The following is a 23607-nucleotide window of genomic DNA, read 5'->3' on the forward strand; positions in this document are numbered from 1 at the left end:
CTTTTATAACTGTTTTACAAAATAGACACAAGTACTGAAACTACATTCTATGGCTGAATCATTATACCGGATATCTGTAACGACCCGCACTTTTTCGATCATTCTATACTTATAAGATTAATATTTACATAAATTAAACCTTGCCAACATGATAAGCAATCCAAATTGTTGAGACTTATATTTCCGAAAAGAGTTTTACACAACGTTTGACTGTCTAGTTTGACCGATGATATCACGAACTATACAATATATGATAATTATACGTTTGTGTATATATATGTATATATACATATTTAACATGATTAAAGAATGTTTTAATATCTCATTTTGTATTAATAACAACAAGTTATAAGTATATTTTGAAACTACTAACTTAAGTTTTCAAAATGATAACAATACGTAACGTTAATTGACATAAATACTTAAGACTTATAATGTTTATACATATATTGTATAAGTAATGTATTTAATCATTTTTAAAGACTTAAATACATAAAACCATATAAGTGTATTCACAAAAGATAGCTATATTTGAACCCTCATTCCATTTTTCACAAAATTTCTATACGTATACCTAGAGTATTTATACTCGTATCATACCTAGCTTCTATACGTATTTACTAATAGTAAATACACATCAAATCACCACCAAACCTACTCTTGTTACTGCCCTTATAGCTAGGTAATTGAACTTGGAAGCAATTAAGACTAGATACATAAAATGATAGCTTGAATTTTGTCTTGATACCCCCCCATGGCCACGTTTTTTTTTCCTATATATGTATCATCATTCTCTTTCATTTTAACTCCAAATTTCTTAAGATAAACACACACTCTCTCTTCACTCTTAACCTCCATAATCATTCAGCAACTTACCAAGAAGATCTAGCTTCAAAAACCATACTAAAACACCATAAGAAAACCATACAAAAACACTTCAAGAAAACCTTCCAAGAACACCAACTTACTTCCAATCTTTCATCCACTTCTATCACCCTTTTGATTCTAGCTTCTTACTCCTCTTTTACAGCAACTTTATCCAAGGAAGTTGAGGTAGAATTTATGTTCATAACCTTATTCAATTCATATATATATAGCTATCTTATTTTGTGGTACAAAAGTTTAACAACAAGAACATAGTTTGAATGTTTTCAAACTTGTTTGCAAACTAAATAGATCCTTCTAACTTAACTTTTAAAATACTTCAAGACATGTAACATAACTTATTTATATGTTAATTTAACAAGGTAAAACTTGGTTTTTCAAAGTATAAGTATTTTTGGAAAAATGGTCATTAAATGATTTTGTTGTAACAAAAATGTTTAACTTCATATGTTTCACTAAACTTTCACCTATGCCGTATGATTTTGAATACAAACCAAGGTATTTATAGTTCATAGTCTTAAAGAAGAACTCGATCCAAGAAGATGGCAATTTGAATCAACGAAAACGGACTTGTAACGAAGAAACTATGACCGAAACAAAATTGGTTATCCAAGACTTAATTGACTTCGGGATTCATTGGAAAAATTTACATAAAATCACATCTTTATAAGATAACATGATATTTTATATATATGTACTCATAATTCAATTTCATATGGTTCAGGATCACCCGTAAGCAACACGAGAAGATTAATCATAAGACCCCATGATTGTACGCAACACGTCATTTGACAACACCGGTACTTTATGTACGCAACACGTCATTTGACAACACCGGTACCATGGGTCAAGATTAATCTCGACCAATACATATACGATGGGGTTTTATTTATTTCGTTGGGGGTTTTATTTATTGCGGGTATATTAAACATCTAAAAATGAACCATTAAAAAATTGAATTGCTAACCTCGGACAGCTAACTTCGGACTAAGGAAATATTCAAAGTATTAAAAGTATAACAAGTATATATATATATATAACGTTTGTTTTAAAATGAAAACATATTGATATATTATATATGGATAGGTTCGTGATATCAACCGGAAGACCGAGTCAAAATATATATATCATCAAGACAAGGGTGAGTATATAGTCCCACTTTTAAACTCTAAATATTTCGGGATGAGAATACATGTATTTTATGTTTTACGATATGGACACAAGTAACTGAAAAATATATTCTACGTTGAGTTGTACCACTGGCATACTTCCCTGTAGCTTGGTAACTAATATTTACAGCGGTATTGTAAACGCGAATCCTGTTGATAGATCTATCGGGCCTGACAACCCCAACCGGACTGGACGACCAGTATTCAACGGTTGCACAGTACTTCGTTTTGTGACTACACTTGGTACGGTGTAGTAAGATTTCATATTAAAGGGAATATGCGACGTGAAAATGTTAAGTATGGTTACCAAGTGCTCAACCACTTAGAATACTTTTATTAAACTGTTTATATACGAAATCTTGTGGTCTATATATATATATTGCTGCCGGCACTAAACCTATATCTCACCATCTTTATGTTGACCTTTTAAAACATGTCTATTCTCAGGTGATTTCTAAAGCTTCCGCTGCATCATGTTGGATCTAACCAGGATCTTGCGTACGCATGTTTGTGTCAAAAATAAAACTGCATATCCGAGATGTTGTATTGTAAAATATGCTAGAAACCGTGTTGTTGTCATTATTTGTAAAGTTTGTAAGTCGAAGATTATCGCTAAACGTTAATCTTCTTTTTATGGTCTTAAGCTTGTAACAAAAATAATGGTTATGGTTTGTAATGTATAATATATGCAGTTTTTCTTTAAAAATGTCTCATATAGAGGTCAATACCTCGCAATGAAATCATACGTTATCTAACGCGTTCTTATGGTTAAGGACGGGTTATGACATGTGGTATCAGAGCGTTGGTCTTAGCGAACCAGGTTTGCATTAGTGTGTCTAACCAAGAAGTCGTTAGGATACATTAGTAAAGTCTGGACTTTGACCGGGTCTGATTTTAAAAACCATTGCTTATCACTGTTGGTTAAAATTTATGTGTAAATATTATGTAAGTACTAATGGGTTAGTTGTTGTGTGATAGATGTCGGGCTCGAAACTTATTATCACATTCAGCGACTCCGAATCAGAACCTTCAGATTGTGTTTCAATCATTAACATATCCGATGACGAAAGTGGTATTTTTGGGGAAGACTCACAATTTCCGGATGAACCAACTATAGAAATATCGGAAAGTGAACCCGAGGAGGAAAGTGAACCCGAGGAGGAAAGTGAACCCGAGGAAGAAATACAGGAAATTACAAAAGACGAGTTCGAACTAGGAAAGAAACGAAAGGCTAATGAATTAGAAAATTCAAATCCCGAGTTTAGTAAGGATGATGTGGCACCAACTCCACTAAACACTACCACCCCTATCCCCGCTATTCCTATTAGTGCTATCCCGGCGTCTAGTTCTTCGGCTCCTCAGCCAAAACGTAGGGAGACAGCTAGGATTCGCGTTGGGGGATTCCCTGGACATAAATGTTTTGGGAAATAGACCAAATGATGCGCTACCGTATTAAACCATGGAATCACATAATGTTTTGTATAATATTATTAGTGTGGCTTGTTTAAAGTTTGATGTAAGCATATGTAAAATAGCGAAGTATGAAATGCAATAATTTTCCATGGTTAAGTATTATTTAGATTGTAGTAATTGGTTCTGTACTAAGCTATTAAGTATGAACATTAACGGGTAGGTACTACCCTAGATATAATTATAAAACGCTAATAAGAAGAAAAGGCTTTTATAATAATACCTGGTTCATATTATTAACAAGCTATAATGTACTATAAATACACACTACATCTATAATAATCCATGTGAATAATTATTTTCTTTCATTAGGAAATGGCGCGATTGAACCGAATGACGGAACAAGAAGTCGAGAACTTCATCAACCAGCGAGTCAACGATAGAATGCTATGGGTCGAAGCTGCAAGAGCTACTGCAGTTAATCCAAATCCTCGTGTAGGATGCTCTTACAAGACGTTTCAAGCTTGCAAACCTTCATCATTCAGTGGAACGGAAGGACCTATCGGTTTAACCCGATGGATAGAAAAGATGGAGACTGTGTTTAAAATCAGTGGTTGTGTTGAAAAGGACATGACCAAGTATGCATCGTGCACTTTACAAGATAGTGCACTCACGTGGTGGAAGAATTATGTGAAGGCGGTAGGAGGAGATGTAGCTTATGATACTCCATGGGAAGAATTCAAAGCAATGATAATCACCGAGTATTGTCCAAGGAATGAGGTTATTAAGTTAGAAGATGAGTTACGAAGTTTGAAGGTGGTTGGTACTGAAATCACCAACTACAATCAGCGATTCATGGAATTGGTTTTACTATGTCCTGAATTGGTTCCAACCGAAGCACGGAAGATTGAAATGTACAAAGGTGGTTTGCCCAAAAAGGTCAAGGCAAACGTTACGGCGTCGAAACCTAAGACAATTCATGAAGCTATAACCATGGCGAACGAGTTAATGGATCAGGTCATTCTGGATAAGAAAGCATTCACTACTGAGGTGAAGGTATCGAGTAACAAAAGGAAGTGGAACGGAAATTATGATCGAGGTTACCAACAGCAATCTTTTAAGAAACCAGAAACCCCGAAAGGTGCGGGTAGCGGTTCAGGCTTTGGTTACAAAGGACAAAGTCCTTTATGCAACCGTTGTCACAAACATCACTTTGGTTACTGTAGTGTGTTGTGCACCAAATGCAATCGACAGGGACATCTTGCTGAAGATTGTAAGGCTCTCGTTACAAATGCAAATGGTAACAAGACTCCTGCCACCAACGCAAATAGAACTGCTTTGGCTACCATTACTTGTTTTGGGTGTGGAAAACAAGGCCACTATAAGAGCCAGTGCCCGAATCCAGAGAAGAATATCGGACCTGCACGTGGAAGAGCGTTTGTTATTAATGCTAGAGAGGCACGAGAAGACCCGGAGCTTGTTACGGGTACGTTTACCATCAATAACTTATCAGCATCTATTTTATTTGATACTGGCGCCGATAGAAGTTACGTGTGTAGAAATTTTTACACTAAATTGAATTGTTCATCATTACCTCTAGATGCTAAGTACATGATTGAGTTAGCTAATGGAAAACTAATTAAAGCCGATAAAATTTGTCGTGATTGTGAAATAAATCTAGCCGGAGAAACGTTTAAAATCGACTTAATACCCGTAGAATTAGGAGGTTTTGATGTAATAGTCGGCATGGACTGGATGTCCAAAATAGGAGCGGAAGTTGTTTGTGCCAAGAAGGCAATTCGTATTCCTGGTAAGGATAAAATACCGGTGATGATTTATGGAGAGAAGGGTAATTCAAAGCTAAAACTCATTAGTTGTTTGAAAGCCAAGAAGTGTTTAGAAAAGGGATGTTACGCTATTTTAGCACATGTTAATAAAGTCGAAAAGAAAGAAAAGTGCATCAACGACGTGCCTGTGGCAAGAGATTTTCCTGAAGTTTTTCCGGAAGAATTGCCGGGATTACCTCCATTTAGATCGGTAGAATTTCAAATAGATTTAGTACCAGGAGCTGCACCAGTGGCTCGTGCTCCATATAGACTTGCACCGTCCGAGTTAAAAGAACTTCAAAGTCAGTTAAAAGAATTACTGGACCGTGGATTCATACGACCGAGTACTTCACCGTGGGGAGCTCCAATTTTGTTTGTTAAGAAGAAAGATGGATCTTTCAGGATGTGTATAGATTATCGTGAATTAAATAAGTTAACTATCAAGAATCGGTATCCACTACCGAGAATTGATGACTTATTTGATCAATTGCAAGGATCATGTGTTTATTCAAAAATCGACCTAAGATCGGGCTATCATCAACTACGTGTCAAAGAAGAGGACATTCCGAAAACTGCTTTTCGGACACGTTATGGTCATTACGAATTTTTGGTCATGCCGTTTGGATTGACGAATGCGCCAGCTGTATTCATGGACCTCATGAATCGAGTTTGTAGTCCGTATTTAGATAAGTTTGTTATCGTTTTCATTGATGATATTCTTATCTACTCCAAGAGTGAGCAAGAGCATGAAGAGCATTTAAGGTTGATACTGGAGTTGTTGAGAAAAGAACAACTTTATGCTAAATTTTCTAAGTGTGCTTTCTGGTTGAAAGAAGTGCAATTTCTTGGTCACGTTGTTAATAGCGAAGGAATTCAGGTTGATCCAGCAAAAACTGAAGCTATTGAAAAATGGGAGACTCCTAAGACACCAACGCAGATACGCCAATTTTTGGGTTTAGCCGGTTATTATAGAAGGTTTATTCAAGATTTTTCCCGAATAGCTAAGCCGTTGACAGCGTTAACGCAAAAAGGGAAGAAATATGAATGGACTTCTGAGCAGGAGAACGCATTTCAAATACTGAAGAAGAAGTTAACTACGGCGCCTATTTTATCGTTACCAGAAGGGAACGATGATTTTGAAATATATTGTGACGCTTCGCGACAAGGTTTTGGTTGTGTTCTTATGCAACGAAAGAAAGTAATTGCATTTGCATCCCGACAATTGAAGATTCACGAGCAGAATTATACGACGCATGATCTAGAATTGGGAGCAGTCGTGTTTGCATTGAAGATGTGGAGACACTACTTGTATGGGGTTAAATTCACTGTGTTTACTGATCATAAAAGCCTTCAACATATTTTTGATCAGAAACAGCTGAACATGAGGCAACGTAGGTGGGTCGAGTTAATAAACGACTATGATTGTGAAATTCGTTATCATCCCGGGAAGGCGAACGTGGTGGCCGATGCTTTAAGCAGAAAGGAACGAGAACCAATTCGAGTTCGAGCAATGAATATAAAAATTCGCATGAATCTCAACTCACAAATCAAAGAAGTTCAACGAGAAGCACTTACTAAAGAAAATAAAGGAAATGAAATAATGAAGAAGTATGAGAAGCAACTCGTTATGCGGGAAGATGGAATTCGATATTTTGCAAATCGTATTTGGGTACCGAAGTTGGGTGGATTAAGGAAGTTGATATTGAACGAGGCACATAAGACAAGATATTCGATACATCCTGGAGTTGGAAAGATGTACCAAGATCTTAAGACGCATTATTGGTGGCCTAATTTGAAGACAGACGTTGCAACATATGTTGGGGAATGTTTAACTTGTTCCAAAGTCAAAGCAGAACACCAGAAGCCGTCAGGGTTACTTCAACAACCAGAAATTCCAGAATGGAAATGGGACGGTATTACCATGGATTTCATCACGAAGTTACCAAAGACTGCCTGGGGATACGACACCATTTGGGTGATTGTTGATCGTCTCACCAAGTCTGCACATTTCTTGCCTATAAAGGAAACAGATAGAATGGAGAAACTATTACGATTGTATATAAAGGAAGTTGTTTCAAGGCATGGAATACCTATTTCCATTATATCCGATCGTGATAGTAGATTTACCTCAAAGTTTTGGCAATCACTACAGGAGGCACTAGGAACTCGTTTGGATATGAGTACCGCATATCATCCGCAAACGGACGGGCAGAGTGAAAGAACAATTCAGACTCTTGAAGACATGCTCAGGGCATGTGTGATCGATTTTGGAAACGGATGGGATAAGTATCTACCGTTAGCAGAATTCTCGTATAATAATAGTTATCATGCGAGCATTGGAGCTGCGCCATTCGAAGCATTGTACGGAAGGAAGTGTAGATCTCCTATCTGTTGGAATGAAGTAGGAGATCGACATTTAACTGGTCCCGAGATCATACACGAAACGACCGAGAAGATAGTACAAATCAAGGAGAGATTGAAAACAGCCCGTAGTCGCCAAAAGAGCTACGCCGATATCCGAAGGAAACCATTAGAGTTTCAGGTCGGGGACATGGTTATGCTAAAGGTGTCACCTTGGAAAGGTGTGATACGTTTCGGCAAAAGGGGTAAACTAAACCCAAGGTACGTAGGCCCGTTCAAGATCATCGAACGCATTGGACCGGTAGCTTATCGACTCGAGTTACCGCAACAACTCGCCGGAGTACATAATACCTTTCACGTCTCGAACCTTAAGAAGTGTCTTGCAAAGGAAGACCTTACCATTCCTCTTGAAGAAATCCATGTCGACGAGAAACTACAATTCGTCGAAGAACCAATCGAAATCATGGACCGTGAAGTTAAACAGCTCAAACAGAGTAATATACCGATTGTTAAGGTTCGTTGGAATGCTAGAAGAGGTCCCGAGTTTACTTGGGAATGAGAGGATCAGATGAAGCAAAAGTATCCACACTTGTTTCTCGATGACGCAAAATAGGTACAATTTTAAAATTTCGGGACGAAATTTATTTAACGGGGAGGTAATGTAACGACCCGCACTTTTTCGATCATTCTATACTTATAAGATTAATATTTACATAAATTAAACCTTGCCAACATGATAAGCAATCCAAATTGTTGAGACTTATATTTCCGAAAAGAGTTTTACACAACGTTTGACTGTCTAGTTTGACCGATGATATCACGAACTATACAATATATGATAATTATACGTTTGTGTATATATATGTATATATACATATTTAACATGATTAAAGAATGTTTTAATATCTCATTTTGTATTAATAACAACAAGTTATAAGTATATTTTGAAACTACTAACTTAAGTTTTCAAAATGATAACAATACGTAACGTTAATTGACATAAATACTTAAGACTTATAATGTTTATACATATATTGTATAAGTAATGTATTTAATCATTTTTAAAGACTTAAATACATAAAACCATATAAGTGTATTCACAAAAGATAGCTATATTTGAACCCTCATTCCATTTTTCACAAAATTTCTATACGTATACCTAGAGTATTTATACTCGTATCATACCTAGCTTCTATACGTATTTACTAATAGTAAATACACATCAAATCACCACCAAACCTACTCTTGTTACTGCCCTTATAGCTAGGTAATTGAACTTGGAAGCAATTAAGACTAGATACATAAAATGATAGCTTGAATTTTGTCTTGATACCCCCCCATGGCCACGTTTTTTTTTCCTATATATGTATCATCATTCTCTTTCATTTTAACTCCAAATTTCTTAAGATAAACACACACTCTCTCTTCACTCTTAACCTCCATAATCATTCAGCAACTTACCAAGAAGATCTAGCTTCAAAAACCATACTAAAACACCATAAGAAAACCATACAAAAACACTTCAAGAAAACCTTCCAAGAACACCAACTTACTTCCAATCTTTCATCCACTTCTATCACCCTTTTGATTCTAGCTTCTTACTCCTCTTTTACAGCAACTTTATCCAAGGAAGTTGAGGTAGAATTTATGTTCATAACCTTATTCAATTCATATATATATAGCTATCTTATTTTGTGGTACAAAAGTTTAACAACAAGAACATAGTTTGAATGTTTTCAAACTTGTTTGCAAACTAAATAGATCCTTCTAACTTAACTTTTAAAATACTTCAAGACATGTAACATAACTTATTTATATGTTAATTTAACAAGGTAAAACTTGGTTTTTCAAAGTATAAGTATTTTTGGAAAAATGGTCATTAAATGATTTTGTTGTAACAAAAATGTTTAACTTCATATGTTTCACTAAACTTTCACCTATGCCGTATGATTTTGAATACAAACCAAGGTATTTATAGTTCATAGTCTTAAAGAAGAACTCGATCCAAGAAGATGGCAATTTGAATCAACGAAAACGGACTTGTAACGAAGAAACTATGACCGAAACAAAATTGGTTATCCAAGACTTAATTGACTTCGGGATTCATTGGAAAAATTTACATAAAATCACATCTTTATAAGATAACATGATATTTTATATATATGTACTCATAATTCAATTTCATATGGTTCAGGATCACCCGTAAGCAACACGAGAAGATTAATCATAAGACCCCATGATTGTACGCAACACGTCATTTGACAACACCGGTACTTTATGTACGCAACACGTCATTTGACAACACCGGTACCATGGGTCAAGATTAATCTCGACCAATACATATACGATGGGGTTTTATTTATTTCGTTGGGGGTTTTATTTATTGCGGGTATATTAAACATCTAAAAATGAACCATTAAAAAATTGAATTGCTAACCTCGGACAGCTAACTTCGGACTAAGGAAATATTCAAAGTATTAAAAGTATAACAAGTATATATATATATATAACGTTTGTTTTAAAATGAAAACATATTGATATATTATATATGGATAGGTTCGTGATATCAACCGGAAGACCGAGTCAAAATATATATATCATCAAGACAAGGGTGAGTATATAGTCCCACTTTTAAACTCTAAATATTTCGGGATGAGAATACATGTATTTTATGTTTTACGATATGGACACAAGTAACTGAAAAATATATTCTACGTTGAGTTGTACCACTGGCATACTTCCCTGTAGCTTGGTAACTAATATTTACAGCGGTATTGTAAACGCGAATCCTGTTGATAGATCTATCGGGCCTGACAACCCCAACCGGACTGGACGACCAGTATTCAACGGTTGCACAGTACTTCGTTTTGTGACTACACTTGGTACGGTGTAGTAAGATTTCATATTAAAGGGAATATGCGACGTGAAAATGTTAAGTATGGTTACCAAGTGCTCAACCACTTAGAATACTTTTATTAAACTGTTTATATACGAAATCTTGTGGTCTATATATATATATTGCTGCCGGCACTAAACCTATATCTCACCAACTTTATGTTGACCTTTTAAAACATGTCTATTCTCAGGTGATTTCTAAAGCTTCCGCTGCATCATGTTGGATCTAACCAGGATCTTGCGTACGCATGTTTGTGTCAAAAATAAAACTGCATATCCGAGATGTTGTATTGTAAAATATGCTAGAAACCGTGTTGTTGTCATTATTTGTAAAGTTTGTAAGTCGAAGATTATCGCTAAACGTTAATCTTCTTTTTATGGTCTTAAGCTTGTAACAAAAATAATGGTTGTGGTTTGTAATGTATAATATATGCAGTTTTTCTTTAAAAATGTCTCATATAGAGGTCAATACCTCGCAATGAAATCATACGTTATCTAACGCGTTCTTATGGTTAAGGACGGGTTATGACAATATCACCCTTTTAGCTTGGTAGCCAAAGAATTAGGGAACAGACCCCCTAATTAACGCGAATCCTAAAGATAGATCTATTGGGCCTAACAAACCCCATCCAGGTTATGGATGCTTTAGTACTTTGATTTTATATACAGATGAGTGTACCTGTATATTTGGGGATATTCTAGATGCATTTGTTAATGTCGGTTACCAGGTGTTCACCATATGAATGAATTTTAATTCGCAGGTTATGCGTACTATTTTATTACACAGGTTATGTGTAATATAAAAATGAAATCTTGTGGTCTATCAAAATGATGAATCTTATTGTTTACGATAAACTTATGAACTCACAAACCTTTTGGTTGACACTTGAAAGCATGTTTATTCTCAGGTATGAAAGAAATCTTCCGCTGTGCATTTGCTCATCTTAGAGATATTACTTGGAATCATTCATGACATATTTCAAAAGACGTTGCATTCGAGTAGTTGTGTTCAACAAGTTTATTGTTAAGTCATTGATAGTTTGATATAATATGAGATGGTATGCATACCTGTTAACTTTCGATGTAATGAAAGTTTGTCTTTTAAAAACGAATGCAATGTTTGTAAAATATATCATTTAGAGGTCAAATACCTCGCAATGTAATCATATGTTATTATATTCGTCCTTATGGATTAGGACAGGTCGTCTCATGTGGTATCAGAGCGGCGGTCTTAGCGAACCAGGTCTTGCATTAGTGTGTCCAACTAATAGATATTAAGATGCATTAATGAGTCTGGACTTCGACCGTGTCTGCATGTCAAAAGTTTTTGCTTATCATTTTTGTCGAAAATTACCTGCTTATCATCTTAAGTCTAAACACGTCTTACTGCATTCATTGCATAGATAGTGTATAGACAAAAAACATATCTTAGCGTATCTGCTAATTCATATCTTAGCGTATCTATTACTGTAAACTTTGTCTGACATATTCCGTATATTCCTCCGTAATCTACGAAATCTTTTGCTCTATATATAGATATTTTATGTAATTAGAATACCATCCGATAGCCAGAAATCGCGTCATATTGAAAAATTCTTTATTCAATCGTACGAAATGGAACTCTCCACTAGTTCAAGTCCCTCAAATTCCGATATGGAGTTTCACTCGAGCTCCGAAAGCAGTGTGACCGGAATGGATCAACCAATTAGCCATCATCTATTCTGGATGAATTGTGGATGGGTTCGTAGTCTACTCAATCATTAGAGACAAGAAGAAGGCGATCCCTTCCATCCACCACATTGCCCTCTTGGTGAAGAACCTGAAGCACTTACCAGCGAACCTGTTCATAATACCATTTTCTCTCTCATTTCCAGAATATCTCGTCACGATTATATACTCTCTCACGTTCTAGATCTTATTCATCCACTCGTTCGAACCATCGATCATCCTGGTGTAATAGAAGAAGTCAACGAGCTTCGCGCTCGAGTATTGGCTTTGGAGAATACGGTGCAAAGGTTACAAGCACCAGCAGCAACACCGGCATCAATGGTACCACCATCAACAACACCAACAGTATCATTACCACCATCAACAACAACCGCATCGTAAACCTCAACTCACAATCCGTCCCACGAGCATCAAAGTCATACGCCCTATAGATACCAAGGAGTACCAACAACAATAACCGATAAAGTATTGATTCATAACTTCATTGGAGAAACATTCTGCGGCGATTATGTAATCTCTAAAGTCTTAGAGATTATCTATTCTAGCCTTAACCATAAACCAGATGAGTAGAAACTCTGATCAGAATAGTACGTGATTTACAAGCAACACTTGCTACATAGGCAACACCAGCAGTACCATTAGCATCACCAGCACCAGCAGCATCTACAACATCACAAGCTCCGTCAACTCTATAATCACCACAGATATCATCACAAATCAACAACAAGTATGTCATATCAATGAGTTATGAAGTATTAACTCATTTCCACTGAAGGATTTATATGTATATCTTATATATATAAATTTTTAAACCATAATAAATAGTTCCGTACAAAACTATTATGGGTGAATCTTAACTACTCGGTTAATTCATATCACTAATATGCTATGATGTACATCCTTCGTCAGCAACTTAACCATCGTTAACTACAATCTCTGTCTCAATTCAATGAATTTCATTTCATAATAAATTAAGTGTATTATTCAAATGTATGTTTGATTTTACACTTTCATCATCGATGTACTCGAAACTTTTCAGACAATGTCCTTCGTACCTTGCGAAGTTCACAAGAATTCCACAAATACCAACATCATGCATCAACAAATAACGAAGTATTAATTCATAATTTCAATCACATTGAGGAAATACTCCGTAAAAGTTATGTAATTTCTAAAGTTTCAGATTATTCAATTCTATTTTCAACCGTAAATCAAATGAGTTTAATTTAATATTAACTCATTAAATCTATGTTACATCTGAAGAAAATATACACATACATATTTTCATAAAGACTGTAATAAAATTCTTTTGTACAAAATATTAATTGTGAAATTTTTTTTTAACGGGTAGGTAATACCCGAGAGATATATAAATTCACAATTAATATGTTACATTCTTCGAATCTGATTCAGCAATCACCAACTATACTCACTACCTTCACAACAATATACATTCTTTTATAGAAATCAAAACAACCATTATCATTCAAATTTGATTACGTATTCTGATTTTGACAAATCAAAATTTAAGTCAAGATTCAACCGATATCATCACTCTTAGATTCCTACATCTTTCAAAGCTATACTTTGACTTGAAAACTATGCTAGAACATCATATGTATATTAACGATTACAATCTGTGTTCAAACCCTTCAAAATTCCTGAAGGCACTTCAAATAATGGGCACTCGAGATGATGATCCAACCACTTGTTACCCGCATTCTTGTACCTGAAAAACCCTCGAAACCAAAGTCATAGTTTAACATGTATCCGTGTCAGACCCTTTGGCATTTATTAGAAAAAATAACTTTGCGATTCCTTTTCAAATTAGCCAGTCTTGTCACAGCTCCAGCAAGTCAACTTCGACTTATCAGTTGAAACAGTCTTATTATAACCACGATATATACGTTGCCCTTTGGTCATCGTTACAGGAGAACCTTTTATATCTCACCACATTAGCAGTAAACTTACCAACAACTTCATTGATATTTAAGCCTCTCCGAAAAATCACTATACTTATTCATTAGAAACCCTATCATGTACTCATATGTATCTTGTAATGGTAGTTGCCATACCAAAAAGCTTGAATCATTATTCTCGCATTTCGCAGCAATTCTATGCCAATAGTTATATATACATATAACGTCTATCTCCAAGACTTACATACCTGGAATGTGAAGTTTCTGAAAAACACCCTAAACTACGAACTAGTTCTCGAAATTTTGCTGAGGAAGCAGCAAAAACCGTAAACGACCTTAACAGTAAAAAGTTTGATGATAAAGAATAGTGTGTTGGCAAAGCTCAGAAAAAGAGAAGGTTTGGAACTGAAAAATGGATTGAGCAAACTATGAAGGAGGCTGTGGGCAAATTACAAAGACGAAATCTACCTTCAAAGAATCCAAATGATTCAATGCCTGCTGAAGTCTTTAGCGAATACGTTGCTCTTTACTCTAAAACCCTTGAGGACAATATTCTTCATCATCCTCTGACCTTAGATATTCTAAGATATCATCGTATCTTTCATTATAAATATCTTCGATATTTCTGAAGATATATTCATAACTATTCTCATCTGAGATTATTTATCTCTTCGCGCTATCTGTATTACATCATAAAGGAAACTGTTTAGTTTCTAAATTCTGAAACCTTCGAGTTGAAGTATGAATGTTTTTGAAGAAGTGTTGGGAACTGAAGCAAGAGTTAGTATAATATAATGACACTTGATCAACATGATTATATTACAGTAAGTCATGTTGAGTTTCTAAATGGAACGTGATGATTCACAGATCATAACGTCATCATGTGCCATGTTACACGACTCTTGTATTCTATTTAAACTCTAAACATATCAAGAAAATATTTTTTCTTGATGATTCGGCCTTTTTCGAGGTATCCTGGTAATTTGACAAATCAAGATCGTGCCATTACAATTTCCTTCTTAGAACATTAACCATGTTCATTCCGAAATTTATATCTACGAACTCTGGACCCTTAAATGCGGTGCTTAATGGCAAGAAGAGAAAACAAAAGAATGAAGCTCTGAAATAGAAATTAGAGTATAAATCGCAGCAAATAGGAGAGAGCATTAACTGTGGATAACAATGATTAGAGAAGACAGAAGCAGGGACTTCTAAATATAAAGGAAGGTATAAAGCCCAACAATAACTCAGAAATTACAAACCGTGTATATCAATACGTATTGCCACGTAAAGACACGGGAGATTTAAAAACACTATAACCCCAAGGAAATAGTAAAAATAAATAAAATCCTCCGGTGGCAGATGAAAAAGAAGAACGATAGATATGAAAGTTAGGAGTATATCAAGAATCAGAATTGGATGAAGCACATTAAGGAATGCTTTAAAGTATGAATTAAGAAAGAAAGGTTAGAAGATGTGAGCTGTAGAAATAAGGAAACGAAGGGGGTGGATTTATAGTGAAATATCATACAAAGTAATCGAGACAGATCATCGAATTTAACCAAATAGGATTCTAATTTCCTTAATTACCGAAGAATCAAATCTTATTACGAAGATTTTCTCTAAATCCCTTGAATTCCGGAAATCAACCATGACTACGTCACCGGTTAAGTCAAACCTACATTTACTCATTTCCACTCATTTGCGATAGCTTCACTCGTACTCTTCACATAATTAAATTATTTTATCCATATTACTCAATAATGATAAAACTATATTTATCAACTCATATTCGTCATAATAACATTCTTATCGTTAGCCATGACGAACTCGATCAAATTTCGGAGACGAAATTTCTTTAACGGGTAGGTACTGTGACAACCCGGAAATTTTCGACCAAATTTAAACTTTAATCATTATATGTTTCTGACACGATAAGCAAAGTTTGTTAAGTTAAATCTCAAGAATTTTAAACTGTGTTCATACATTCATTTAACCTCGACCAAATTCCAACGATTCACGAACCATTAAATGAACGGATATGATTATATATGTATATGTATATATATTATAACTTGAAAATATTAACAAAGTATTAAATGTATAATACTTTACATGAACGTATTTGTTTCAATATGTTTATAGGTGGAATTAGAAGATAATATCAAATGATTGATTTATCAGATACATTGTATGATTATGAGTCTTTGTTGTGAGGTCCACGTTGATTTAAGAAATTTATTCTTTTAACGATATTCGGAATAAATGGAAAAGTGATTTACAAGTAAGAACAAACGTGTCAATTAACGGTAATTGGACAAAAGTTAGTGGAGATTCCTGATTAATTTTTCAAAGCATGCTTTACAATAATTTCCTCGTGACCTTTGATAAGTTAAACATTTAGCTTTCATAATATTTAATGTAAAAGTGAAATCATGTATAGTAATTAATTGAAATAATGGTTGTCAACAAGATAAACCCATTTGACATGTTACATTAAGATGATTTCATATGTTTAATTACCCATTGGACTATTCCCGACAATTCATGAACAATTGTTTGCAAATAAATGTGCATATATTTATACATAAATATAAATATACGTGTATACCTAATAATGTGAAATAATAAAATATAAATTAATCAATAAAATTAAATATGTAAAATGAATATATATAAATATGATATTATTATGAATATATATGTACATATATCATTCTTATTAATAAATATTATTACATTGTAATAAATATAATATATAAGCATTCAATAATCAATAAATGTTATCATATAATATATAATATAATTATTAAATATTACATAAATAATAAATTGTAATACTAAAATATTAAGAATAATTACAAGTTGAAAATATATTTGTTATAATAATATTATTATTACTTTTATTACTACTATTAATATTAATATCAATATCAGTATTATTAATATCATTATATGAAAATGAAAACATGTAATTTATTATATCTTCATTATTACTAGTATTATTAGTAAAAATCATTATTTTAACTACGAATTAATATTATTATAAAAATAAAGTAAATTATTATTATTCTTAATAATATTATTTTTTTATATATTTCTATTAATATTTATTATTATCATTGTTATTAATATTATTATTAATTATTATCATCATTTATATAATTATTATGATTATGATTAATAGCATTATTATTATTATACTTATTTATTTATTAATACTAGAATCTAATATTTTGTTATACATTACCATCAAGTTAAAAATCCTATCTGTAACTTGTGCTGGGCGAATCTAAATCCACAGACACAAACAAAATTCAATTGAGAGTCATACTCAACTTTTACTGTTTCTTTATTCTTATTTATCTATTCCTGATTGTTACCTGATCGATCCATTCACAGAAACAAAACAAAATTCATTGAAATCAATGACAGATAATTAGTACGAATCAGTTTCATGTATCTATCATACTGTGTTTAATTTGTTCTTCTTGTCTCTAAAATGGAATAAATCAGAATTTAATAATAAGAATCGAACAAATAGTATTGAAGATGTAATTTACTTTTCTATTTTTCTTCTGACAGAAGATATGTTGTCGAATGAATCAAACTTTACTGAGTTTGATTCCTGACTAATTTGTTAAATATATGTACCATATATTGTACAATTATGTTTTCAATCCCCATCTTCTTTTAAATTCTTGTTTTCTTCTTCCTGGATTGATTCTTCCTGTCGACTCCTTCAATTGCATATAATTAGCATATCATTTTTTTTTTCATCAACACCCGTACAATCACAATTAATTCATCATCATATCTATCTTTATCTATCTAATTATATAGGTATACATATACACTTACATGAGTTATATGAAGCCTCATCACCAACTGCTACTTCTATTTATGTTTCTTTTGACCACCATTAAAACCCGTTTCAAACACCACCATGTAACTTCGTTATTTTTTGTCTCATTCGTTTTTTTTGTTTCGTCTGAAGAACCACCATAGTGAATCTGTCAACACCGAAACAAAAACCAAACTCATGATTGATTGATACTACTTGATTATAACTGTTATTCGAATGCTTACTGTTATCGATGACCAAAACAACCAACACCATTCGAAGCTTGTTTTGGGAAATACAGCACACTTATATACCACTAGACCACCTCCTTTCCTTCTGCAATTTTGTTGCTACTGTTTCGGTTCAAATTACCATATCATCACAACCCATCAACCAACAACTAAACTACCTTAAACCCTTGCTGCTACTGCATTTTGCAGCTGATCAACGCCACCTTCCTTCTCCTTCTTTTTCTTCTTCTTCAACCATCGATCACTACCCTCGTTATCACGACCAAACTACTGTGTTTTAAATACCTTTATGGTTGTTGTCGAACAGGCTAGTAAACGAGAACACCTGCTACACATAATTATTTTTTTCTTCTAATTTTCGTGTGCAGCTGCAACTGCAGCTGCAGTTTCCACTTCTGTTCCTGATTTCTATGTCGCAAACACACCTGCAAACCCCATATTCACTTCTGCGATTTCTTTTTTTCTTTCTAAAAGGTTTGAAATAATGAATGGAATGATAATGATTAAATAAAACTTGTTGGGGTTGCTTTATAATTTTATGTGGCCGACACTATGTCATGGGTGACATATTGTTGTTTTATATAATAGTTTAAAAAAAAGGAATCCAAAGTATTAGATAGAGATGGAACGGCTGTTTGATGAACTCACAAAAACCACGTCGACTACATAGGTTTAAGAATTGGGATTCCATAAAGTAATCAGACTTCCCATAAATGGGCCGTTTATCTTTAAATGGATTTACATTATGGGATGATTTATGGGCTACCGTGTCCATGCTTCTCTATTTGGGCCGTTTAATGTAGCAGAACTACTGATGAGGAGAAACTGCTACGGCCTCTTTAGGTTTTAGTTAACTTCGTTTATTACTTGATATATAGCGATTGAGAGATGAAGATTATAGTAAGATTGAGTAGATATTAATGATAATGAAGTAAAGTTGTTGTTAAATGATCATGATGATCATGATACATGATAGAAACGATGATGATATTTATGTTGATCACAAGATAATGATGATGGTGATCCGTCAATGATTACTATGATAAACCGCATAATGATGATGATGGATTACTACGCTGATTGTTATGGTTTTAAAGAGGATTCCATAGGTATGATGATGTTAGTTTAAGAAGATGATGATTAGGGTTTATTGTTTAAAGAAAATGATGACAGAAAAATCGGGTTAATTATAATTAGTGTTATAATAATTTGAGAAATACAAGACAGCTTAGATGGTTAAGGGTGTTTGGTTTAATTGAGAGGTCACGGGTTCGAGTCCGGGCCTTGGCGTTAATTGTTTTTAAGCTTGTGTTAAAGGTTCGTGAATTCGAGGCCAACCTTGCACTTGTTCAATGCCATCATATGCATAATTACTACGGGATACAATATTGTGATTTTCATTTGCTCCCTTTTTCAATGCTTTTGCAATATATATTTTTGGGACTGAGAATACATGCGCTGCTTTTATAACTGTTTTACGAAATAGACACAAGTACTGAAACTACATTCTATGGCTGAATCATTATACCGGATATCACCCTTTTAGCTTGGTAGCCTAAGAATTAGGGAACAGACCCCCTAATTGACGCGAATCCTAAAGATAGATCTATTGGGCCTAACAAACCCCATCCAGGTTATGGATGCTTTAGTACTTCAATTTTATATACAGATGAGTGTACCTGTATATTTGGGGATATTCTAGATGCATTTGTTAATGTCGGTTACCAGGTGATCACCATATGAATGAATTTTAATTCGCAAGTTACGCGTACTATTTTATTACACAGGTTATGTGTAATATAAAAATGAAATCTTGTGGTCTATCAAAATGATGAATCTTATTGTTTACGATAAACTTATGAACTCACAAACCTTTTGGTTGTGAAATAACCCGTTCATATACATTATAAACGATTCACAATAGTTGATTACATCACGAGGTATTTGACCTCTATATGATACGTTTTACAAACATTGCATTCATTTTTAAAAGACAAACTTTCTTTACATCTAAAATTGACGGCATGCATACCATTTCATATTACATCCAACTATAATTGACTTAATATTAATCTTGATGAACTCAACGACTCGAATGCAACGTCTTTCAAAGTATGTCATGAATGACTCCAAGTTATATCCTTAAAATGAGCTAATGCACAGCGGAAGATTTCTTTAATACCTGAGAATAAACATGCTTTAAAGTGTCAACCAAAAGGTTGGTGAGTTCATAGGTTTATCATGACAATCATTTCAATATATTAATAGACCACAAGATTTCTGTTTATAAATATATGTATACTCGCAAGTGTATAAAAGTATTCTATAAGTTGTAGGCACCCGGTAACAAGCCTTAACGTTCATGTTTTACCCTCTGAAGTACACTAGATCAGGTGTGTTTAAAATAACCTCGAAGTACTAAAGCATTCCAAAGTTAGGATGGGGTTTGTCAGGCCCAATAGGTCTATCTTTAGGATTCGCGCCTATCGTACATAGACAAGTAGTTTAATGTTACCAAGCTAAGGGTATATTTCTGGTTTAAACCCACGTAGAATTAGTTTTAGTACTTGTGTCTATTTCATAAAACATTTATAAAACAGCGCATGTATTCTCAGCCCAAAAATATATATTGCAAAAGCAATTAAAAAGGGAGCAAATGAAACTCACAATACTGTATTTCGTAGCAATTATGTATATGACGGCACTGAACAAGTGCAGGGTTTGTCTCGGATTCACGAACCTATATTAAGTGTATATATTTATATGTTGGTCAATATCTGTCTAACAATTTAGGTCAAGTCATAGTGTATCACAATCCTAATGCTCGAGACCGACATGCAAAAGTCAACAAAAGTCAACTTGACCCAAAATGACTTCCAAAATCTATACATGTTTATTATATAACTTATATATAGTCGTTTTATATATTTAAATATATTTATCAGATCTTATTATACTAAATAATACAAGTCATTTATCAATAAATAAAAGTTTATATTTAAATTCATATATGATAAAAATATACTTTTATATATCTCAAGTAATAAAATTTATAAAATTCACTTAATATCATAAAAATATAGTGGTATGTATTATTAATGTAATTATATTACGTGTGGTAAAAATATCTTTGTACGCATATTTATTTGATTAAATAATATTGATAATAATAATAATGATAAAAATAATAAAATGATAGTTTCAATAAAAATATTAATTTTTAGTAATAAAGATAATTTTAGTAATAACATCAACTGATAACAATTATAATAATCATTTTAATAATAATATTAAATTTAATAATAATTCAGTTGACCATATCTTTTAATCCGTTCATCGAACCCACACGATTTCTAAATGAAAAGTTATTAATTTTTCTTTAGCTTTTCAACGACATGCATATCATATACCTTATCTCAGTAGCATATGTATCAAATTCGTGATTTATCATAAACTATTTAACGACGAAACTAAGCATACAAACATGCATAATCATATATACTCGAGCACTAGTCAGGGATACACTATTAATATATAAAAGATAAGATATGAATGCTCACGTATCAATATTGTGATTCAATATTGCAGGAAAGTACGTAGACTCAATGAAAATGATAAACGTTAGGTTGACCTCACGAGCAATACCCTCGAACAATACCCATAACCTCCATAGCTATAACCCATAATTTCCTTAGCTCTATTCCGTTTGAAAACTTATTTTGAAATCGTCTGAATATAACTCCGTCGTAGTATTTTATGTATACTAATAATATCTTGAAATAATACTAAGTAAATATATATATGTAATTCGATTGAGAGAGTTTAGAGAAATATATTTTCAAGTTTCTATGAAATAATGAAACCTATTGAATTCTATTTATAATAGATTTTTGAATTATTAAAGTGAATTATTAAAGTATGAATTATTAAAGTGAATTATTAAAGTATGAATTATTAAAGTATGAATTATTAAAGTGAATTATTAATGTATGAATTATTAAAGTATAAATTATTAAAGTGAATTATTAAAGTGAATTATTAAAGTGAATTATTAAAGTTAAAGTAAAGTAAAAGTAAAATAAAGTAAAGGTAAAGTTAAAGTATAGTAAAAGTATAAAACTATGTACGTATAATATGCGTATAAATATATTTAATATTAATTTAAATCGTTATATCATAAAACATTTTAGAAAAGTAGAATTATATATATTCATAATAGGTTTCAAGTTTTTAAATTACAGTCTGTTGGTGAAGCATGAGATAAAGTCCAAAGGTTTAATAAACGTATGAAATCATCTTAATGAAAAATGTCGAGTTACTTAACTTGTCGATATCCAACATCAAAGTTATTTACACTCCACGTTATTACTTATAGATCACTTTACCATTTTCCGAATATTGTCAAAAAGAATAGATTTCTTAAATCACAGTGGACCTCATAACATTGGCCCGTAATCATATCATAATGTATCTGATAATTCAATCATTTGATATTATCTCTTAATTCTGTCGATAAATATATCGAAACAAATACGTTCATGTAAAGTATCATATATATCAAATACTTTGTTAACGTTTTCAGTTATTATATATTATATATACATATCTATATACACATAATTGTTCGTGAATCGTCGAACACGGTCAAAGGGTAATTGATTACATGAATGTATTTCCAAACTTTTTGAGATTCAACATTACAAATTCTACTTATCTTGTCGGAAACATATAAAGGTTAGGTTTAAATTTGGTCAGAAATTTCCGGGTCGTCACAGTACCTACCCGTTAAAGAAATTTCGTCCCGAAATTTGATCGAGGTCGTCATGGCTAACTTTAAAAATGTTTTCATGACGAATATGAGTTGATAAATAGAGTTTTATCATCATTGAGTAATATAGATAAAACAATTTGATTACGCGAAGAGTATAAGTGAAGCTATCGTAAGAGAGTGAAATGAGTAAACGTATATTCGTTTTAACCGATGACGTAGTTATGATTGATTTCTGGAATTCATGGAATTTAAAGAAAATCTTTGTAATAAGATTTGGTTCTTCGGCGATTAAGAAAATCAAGATCTTATTTGATTAAATGCGATAATCTGTCTCGATTTCTCTGTCTGATATTTTACTATAAATCCACCCCCTTCGTTTCTTTATTTCCACAGCTCACACCTTCTAGTCTTTCTCCCCAATTCATACTTTAAAGCATTCGTTAATATGCTTCATCCAGTATTGATTCTTGATATACTCTTAACTTTCATATCTGTCATTCTTCTTTTTCATCTACCACCGGAGGAAGTTATTTTCTTCTACCATTACC

The sequence above is a fragment of the Rutidosis leptorrhynchoides genome, chromosome 6, assembly GCF_046630445.1.
Source record: "Rutidosis leptorrhynchoides isolate AG116_Rl617_1_P2 chromosome 6, CSIRO_AGI_Rlap_v1, whole genome shotgun sequence".
NCBI classification, from domain to species: Eukaryota; Viridiplantae; Streptophyta; class Magnoliopsida; order Asterales; family Asteraceae; genus Rutidosis; species Rutidosis leptorrhynchoides.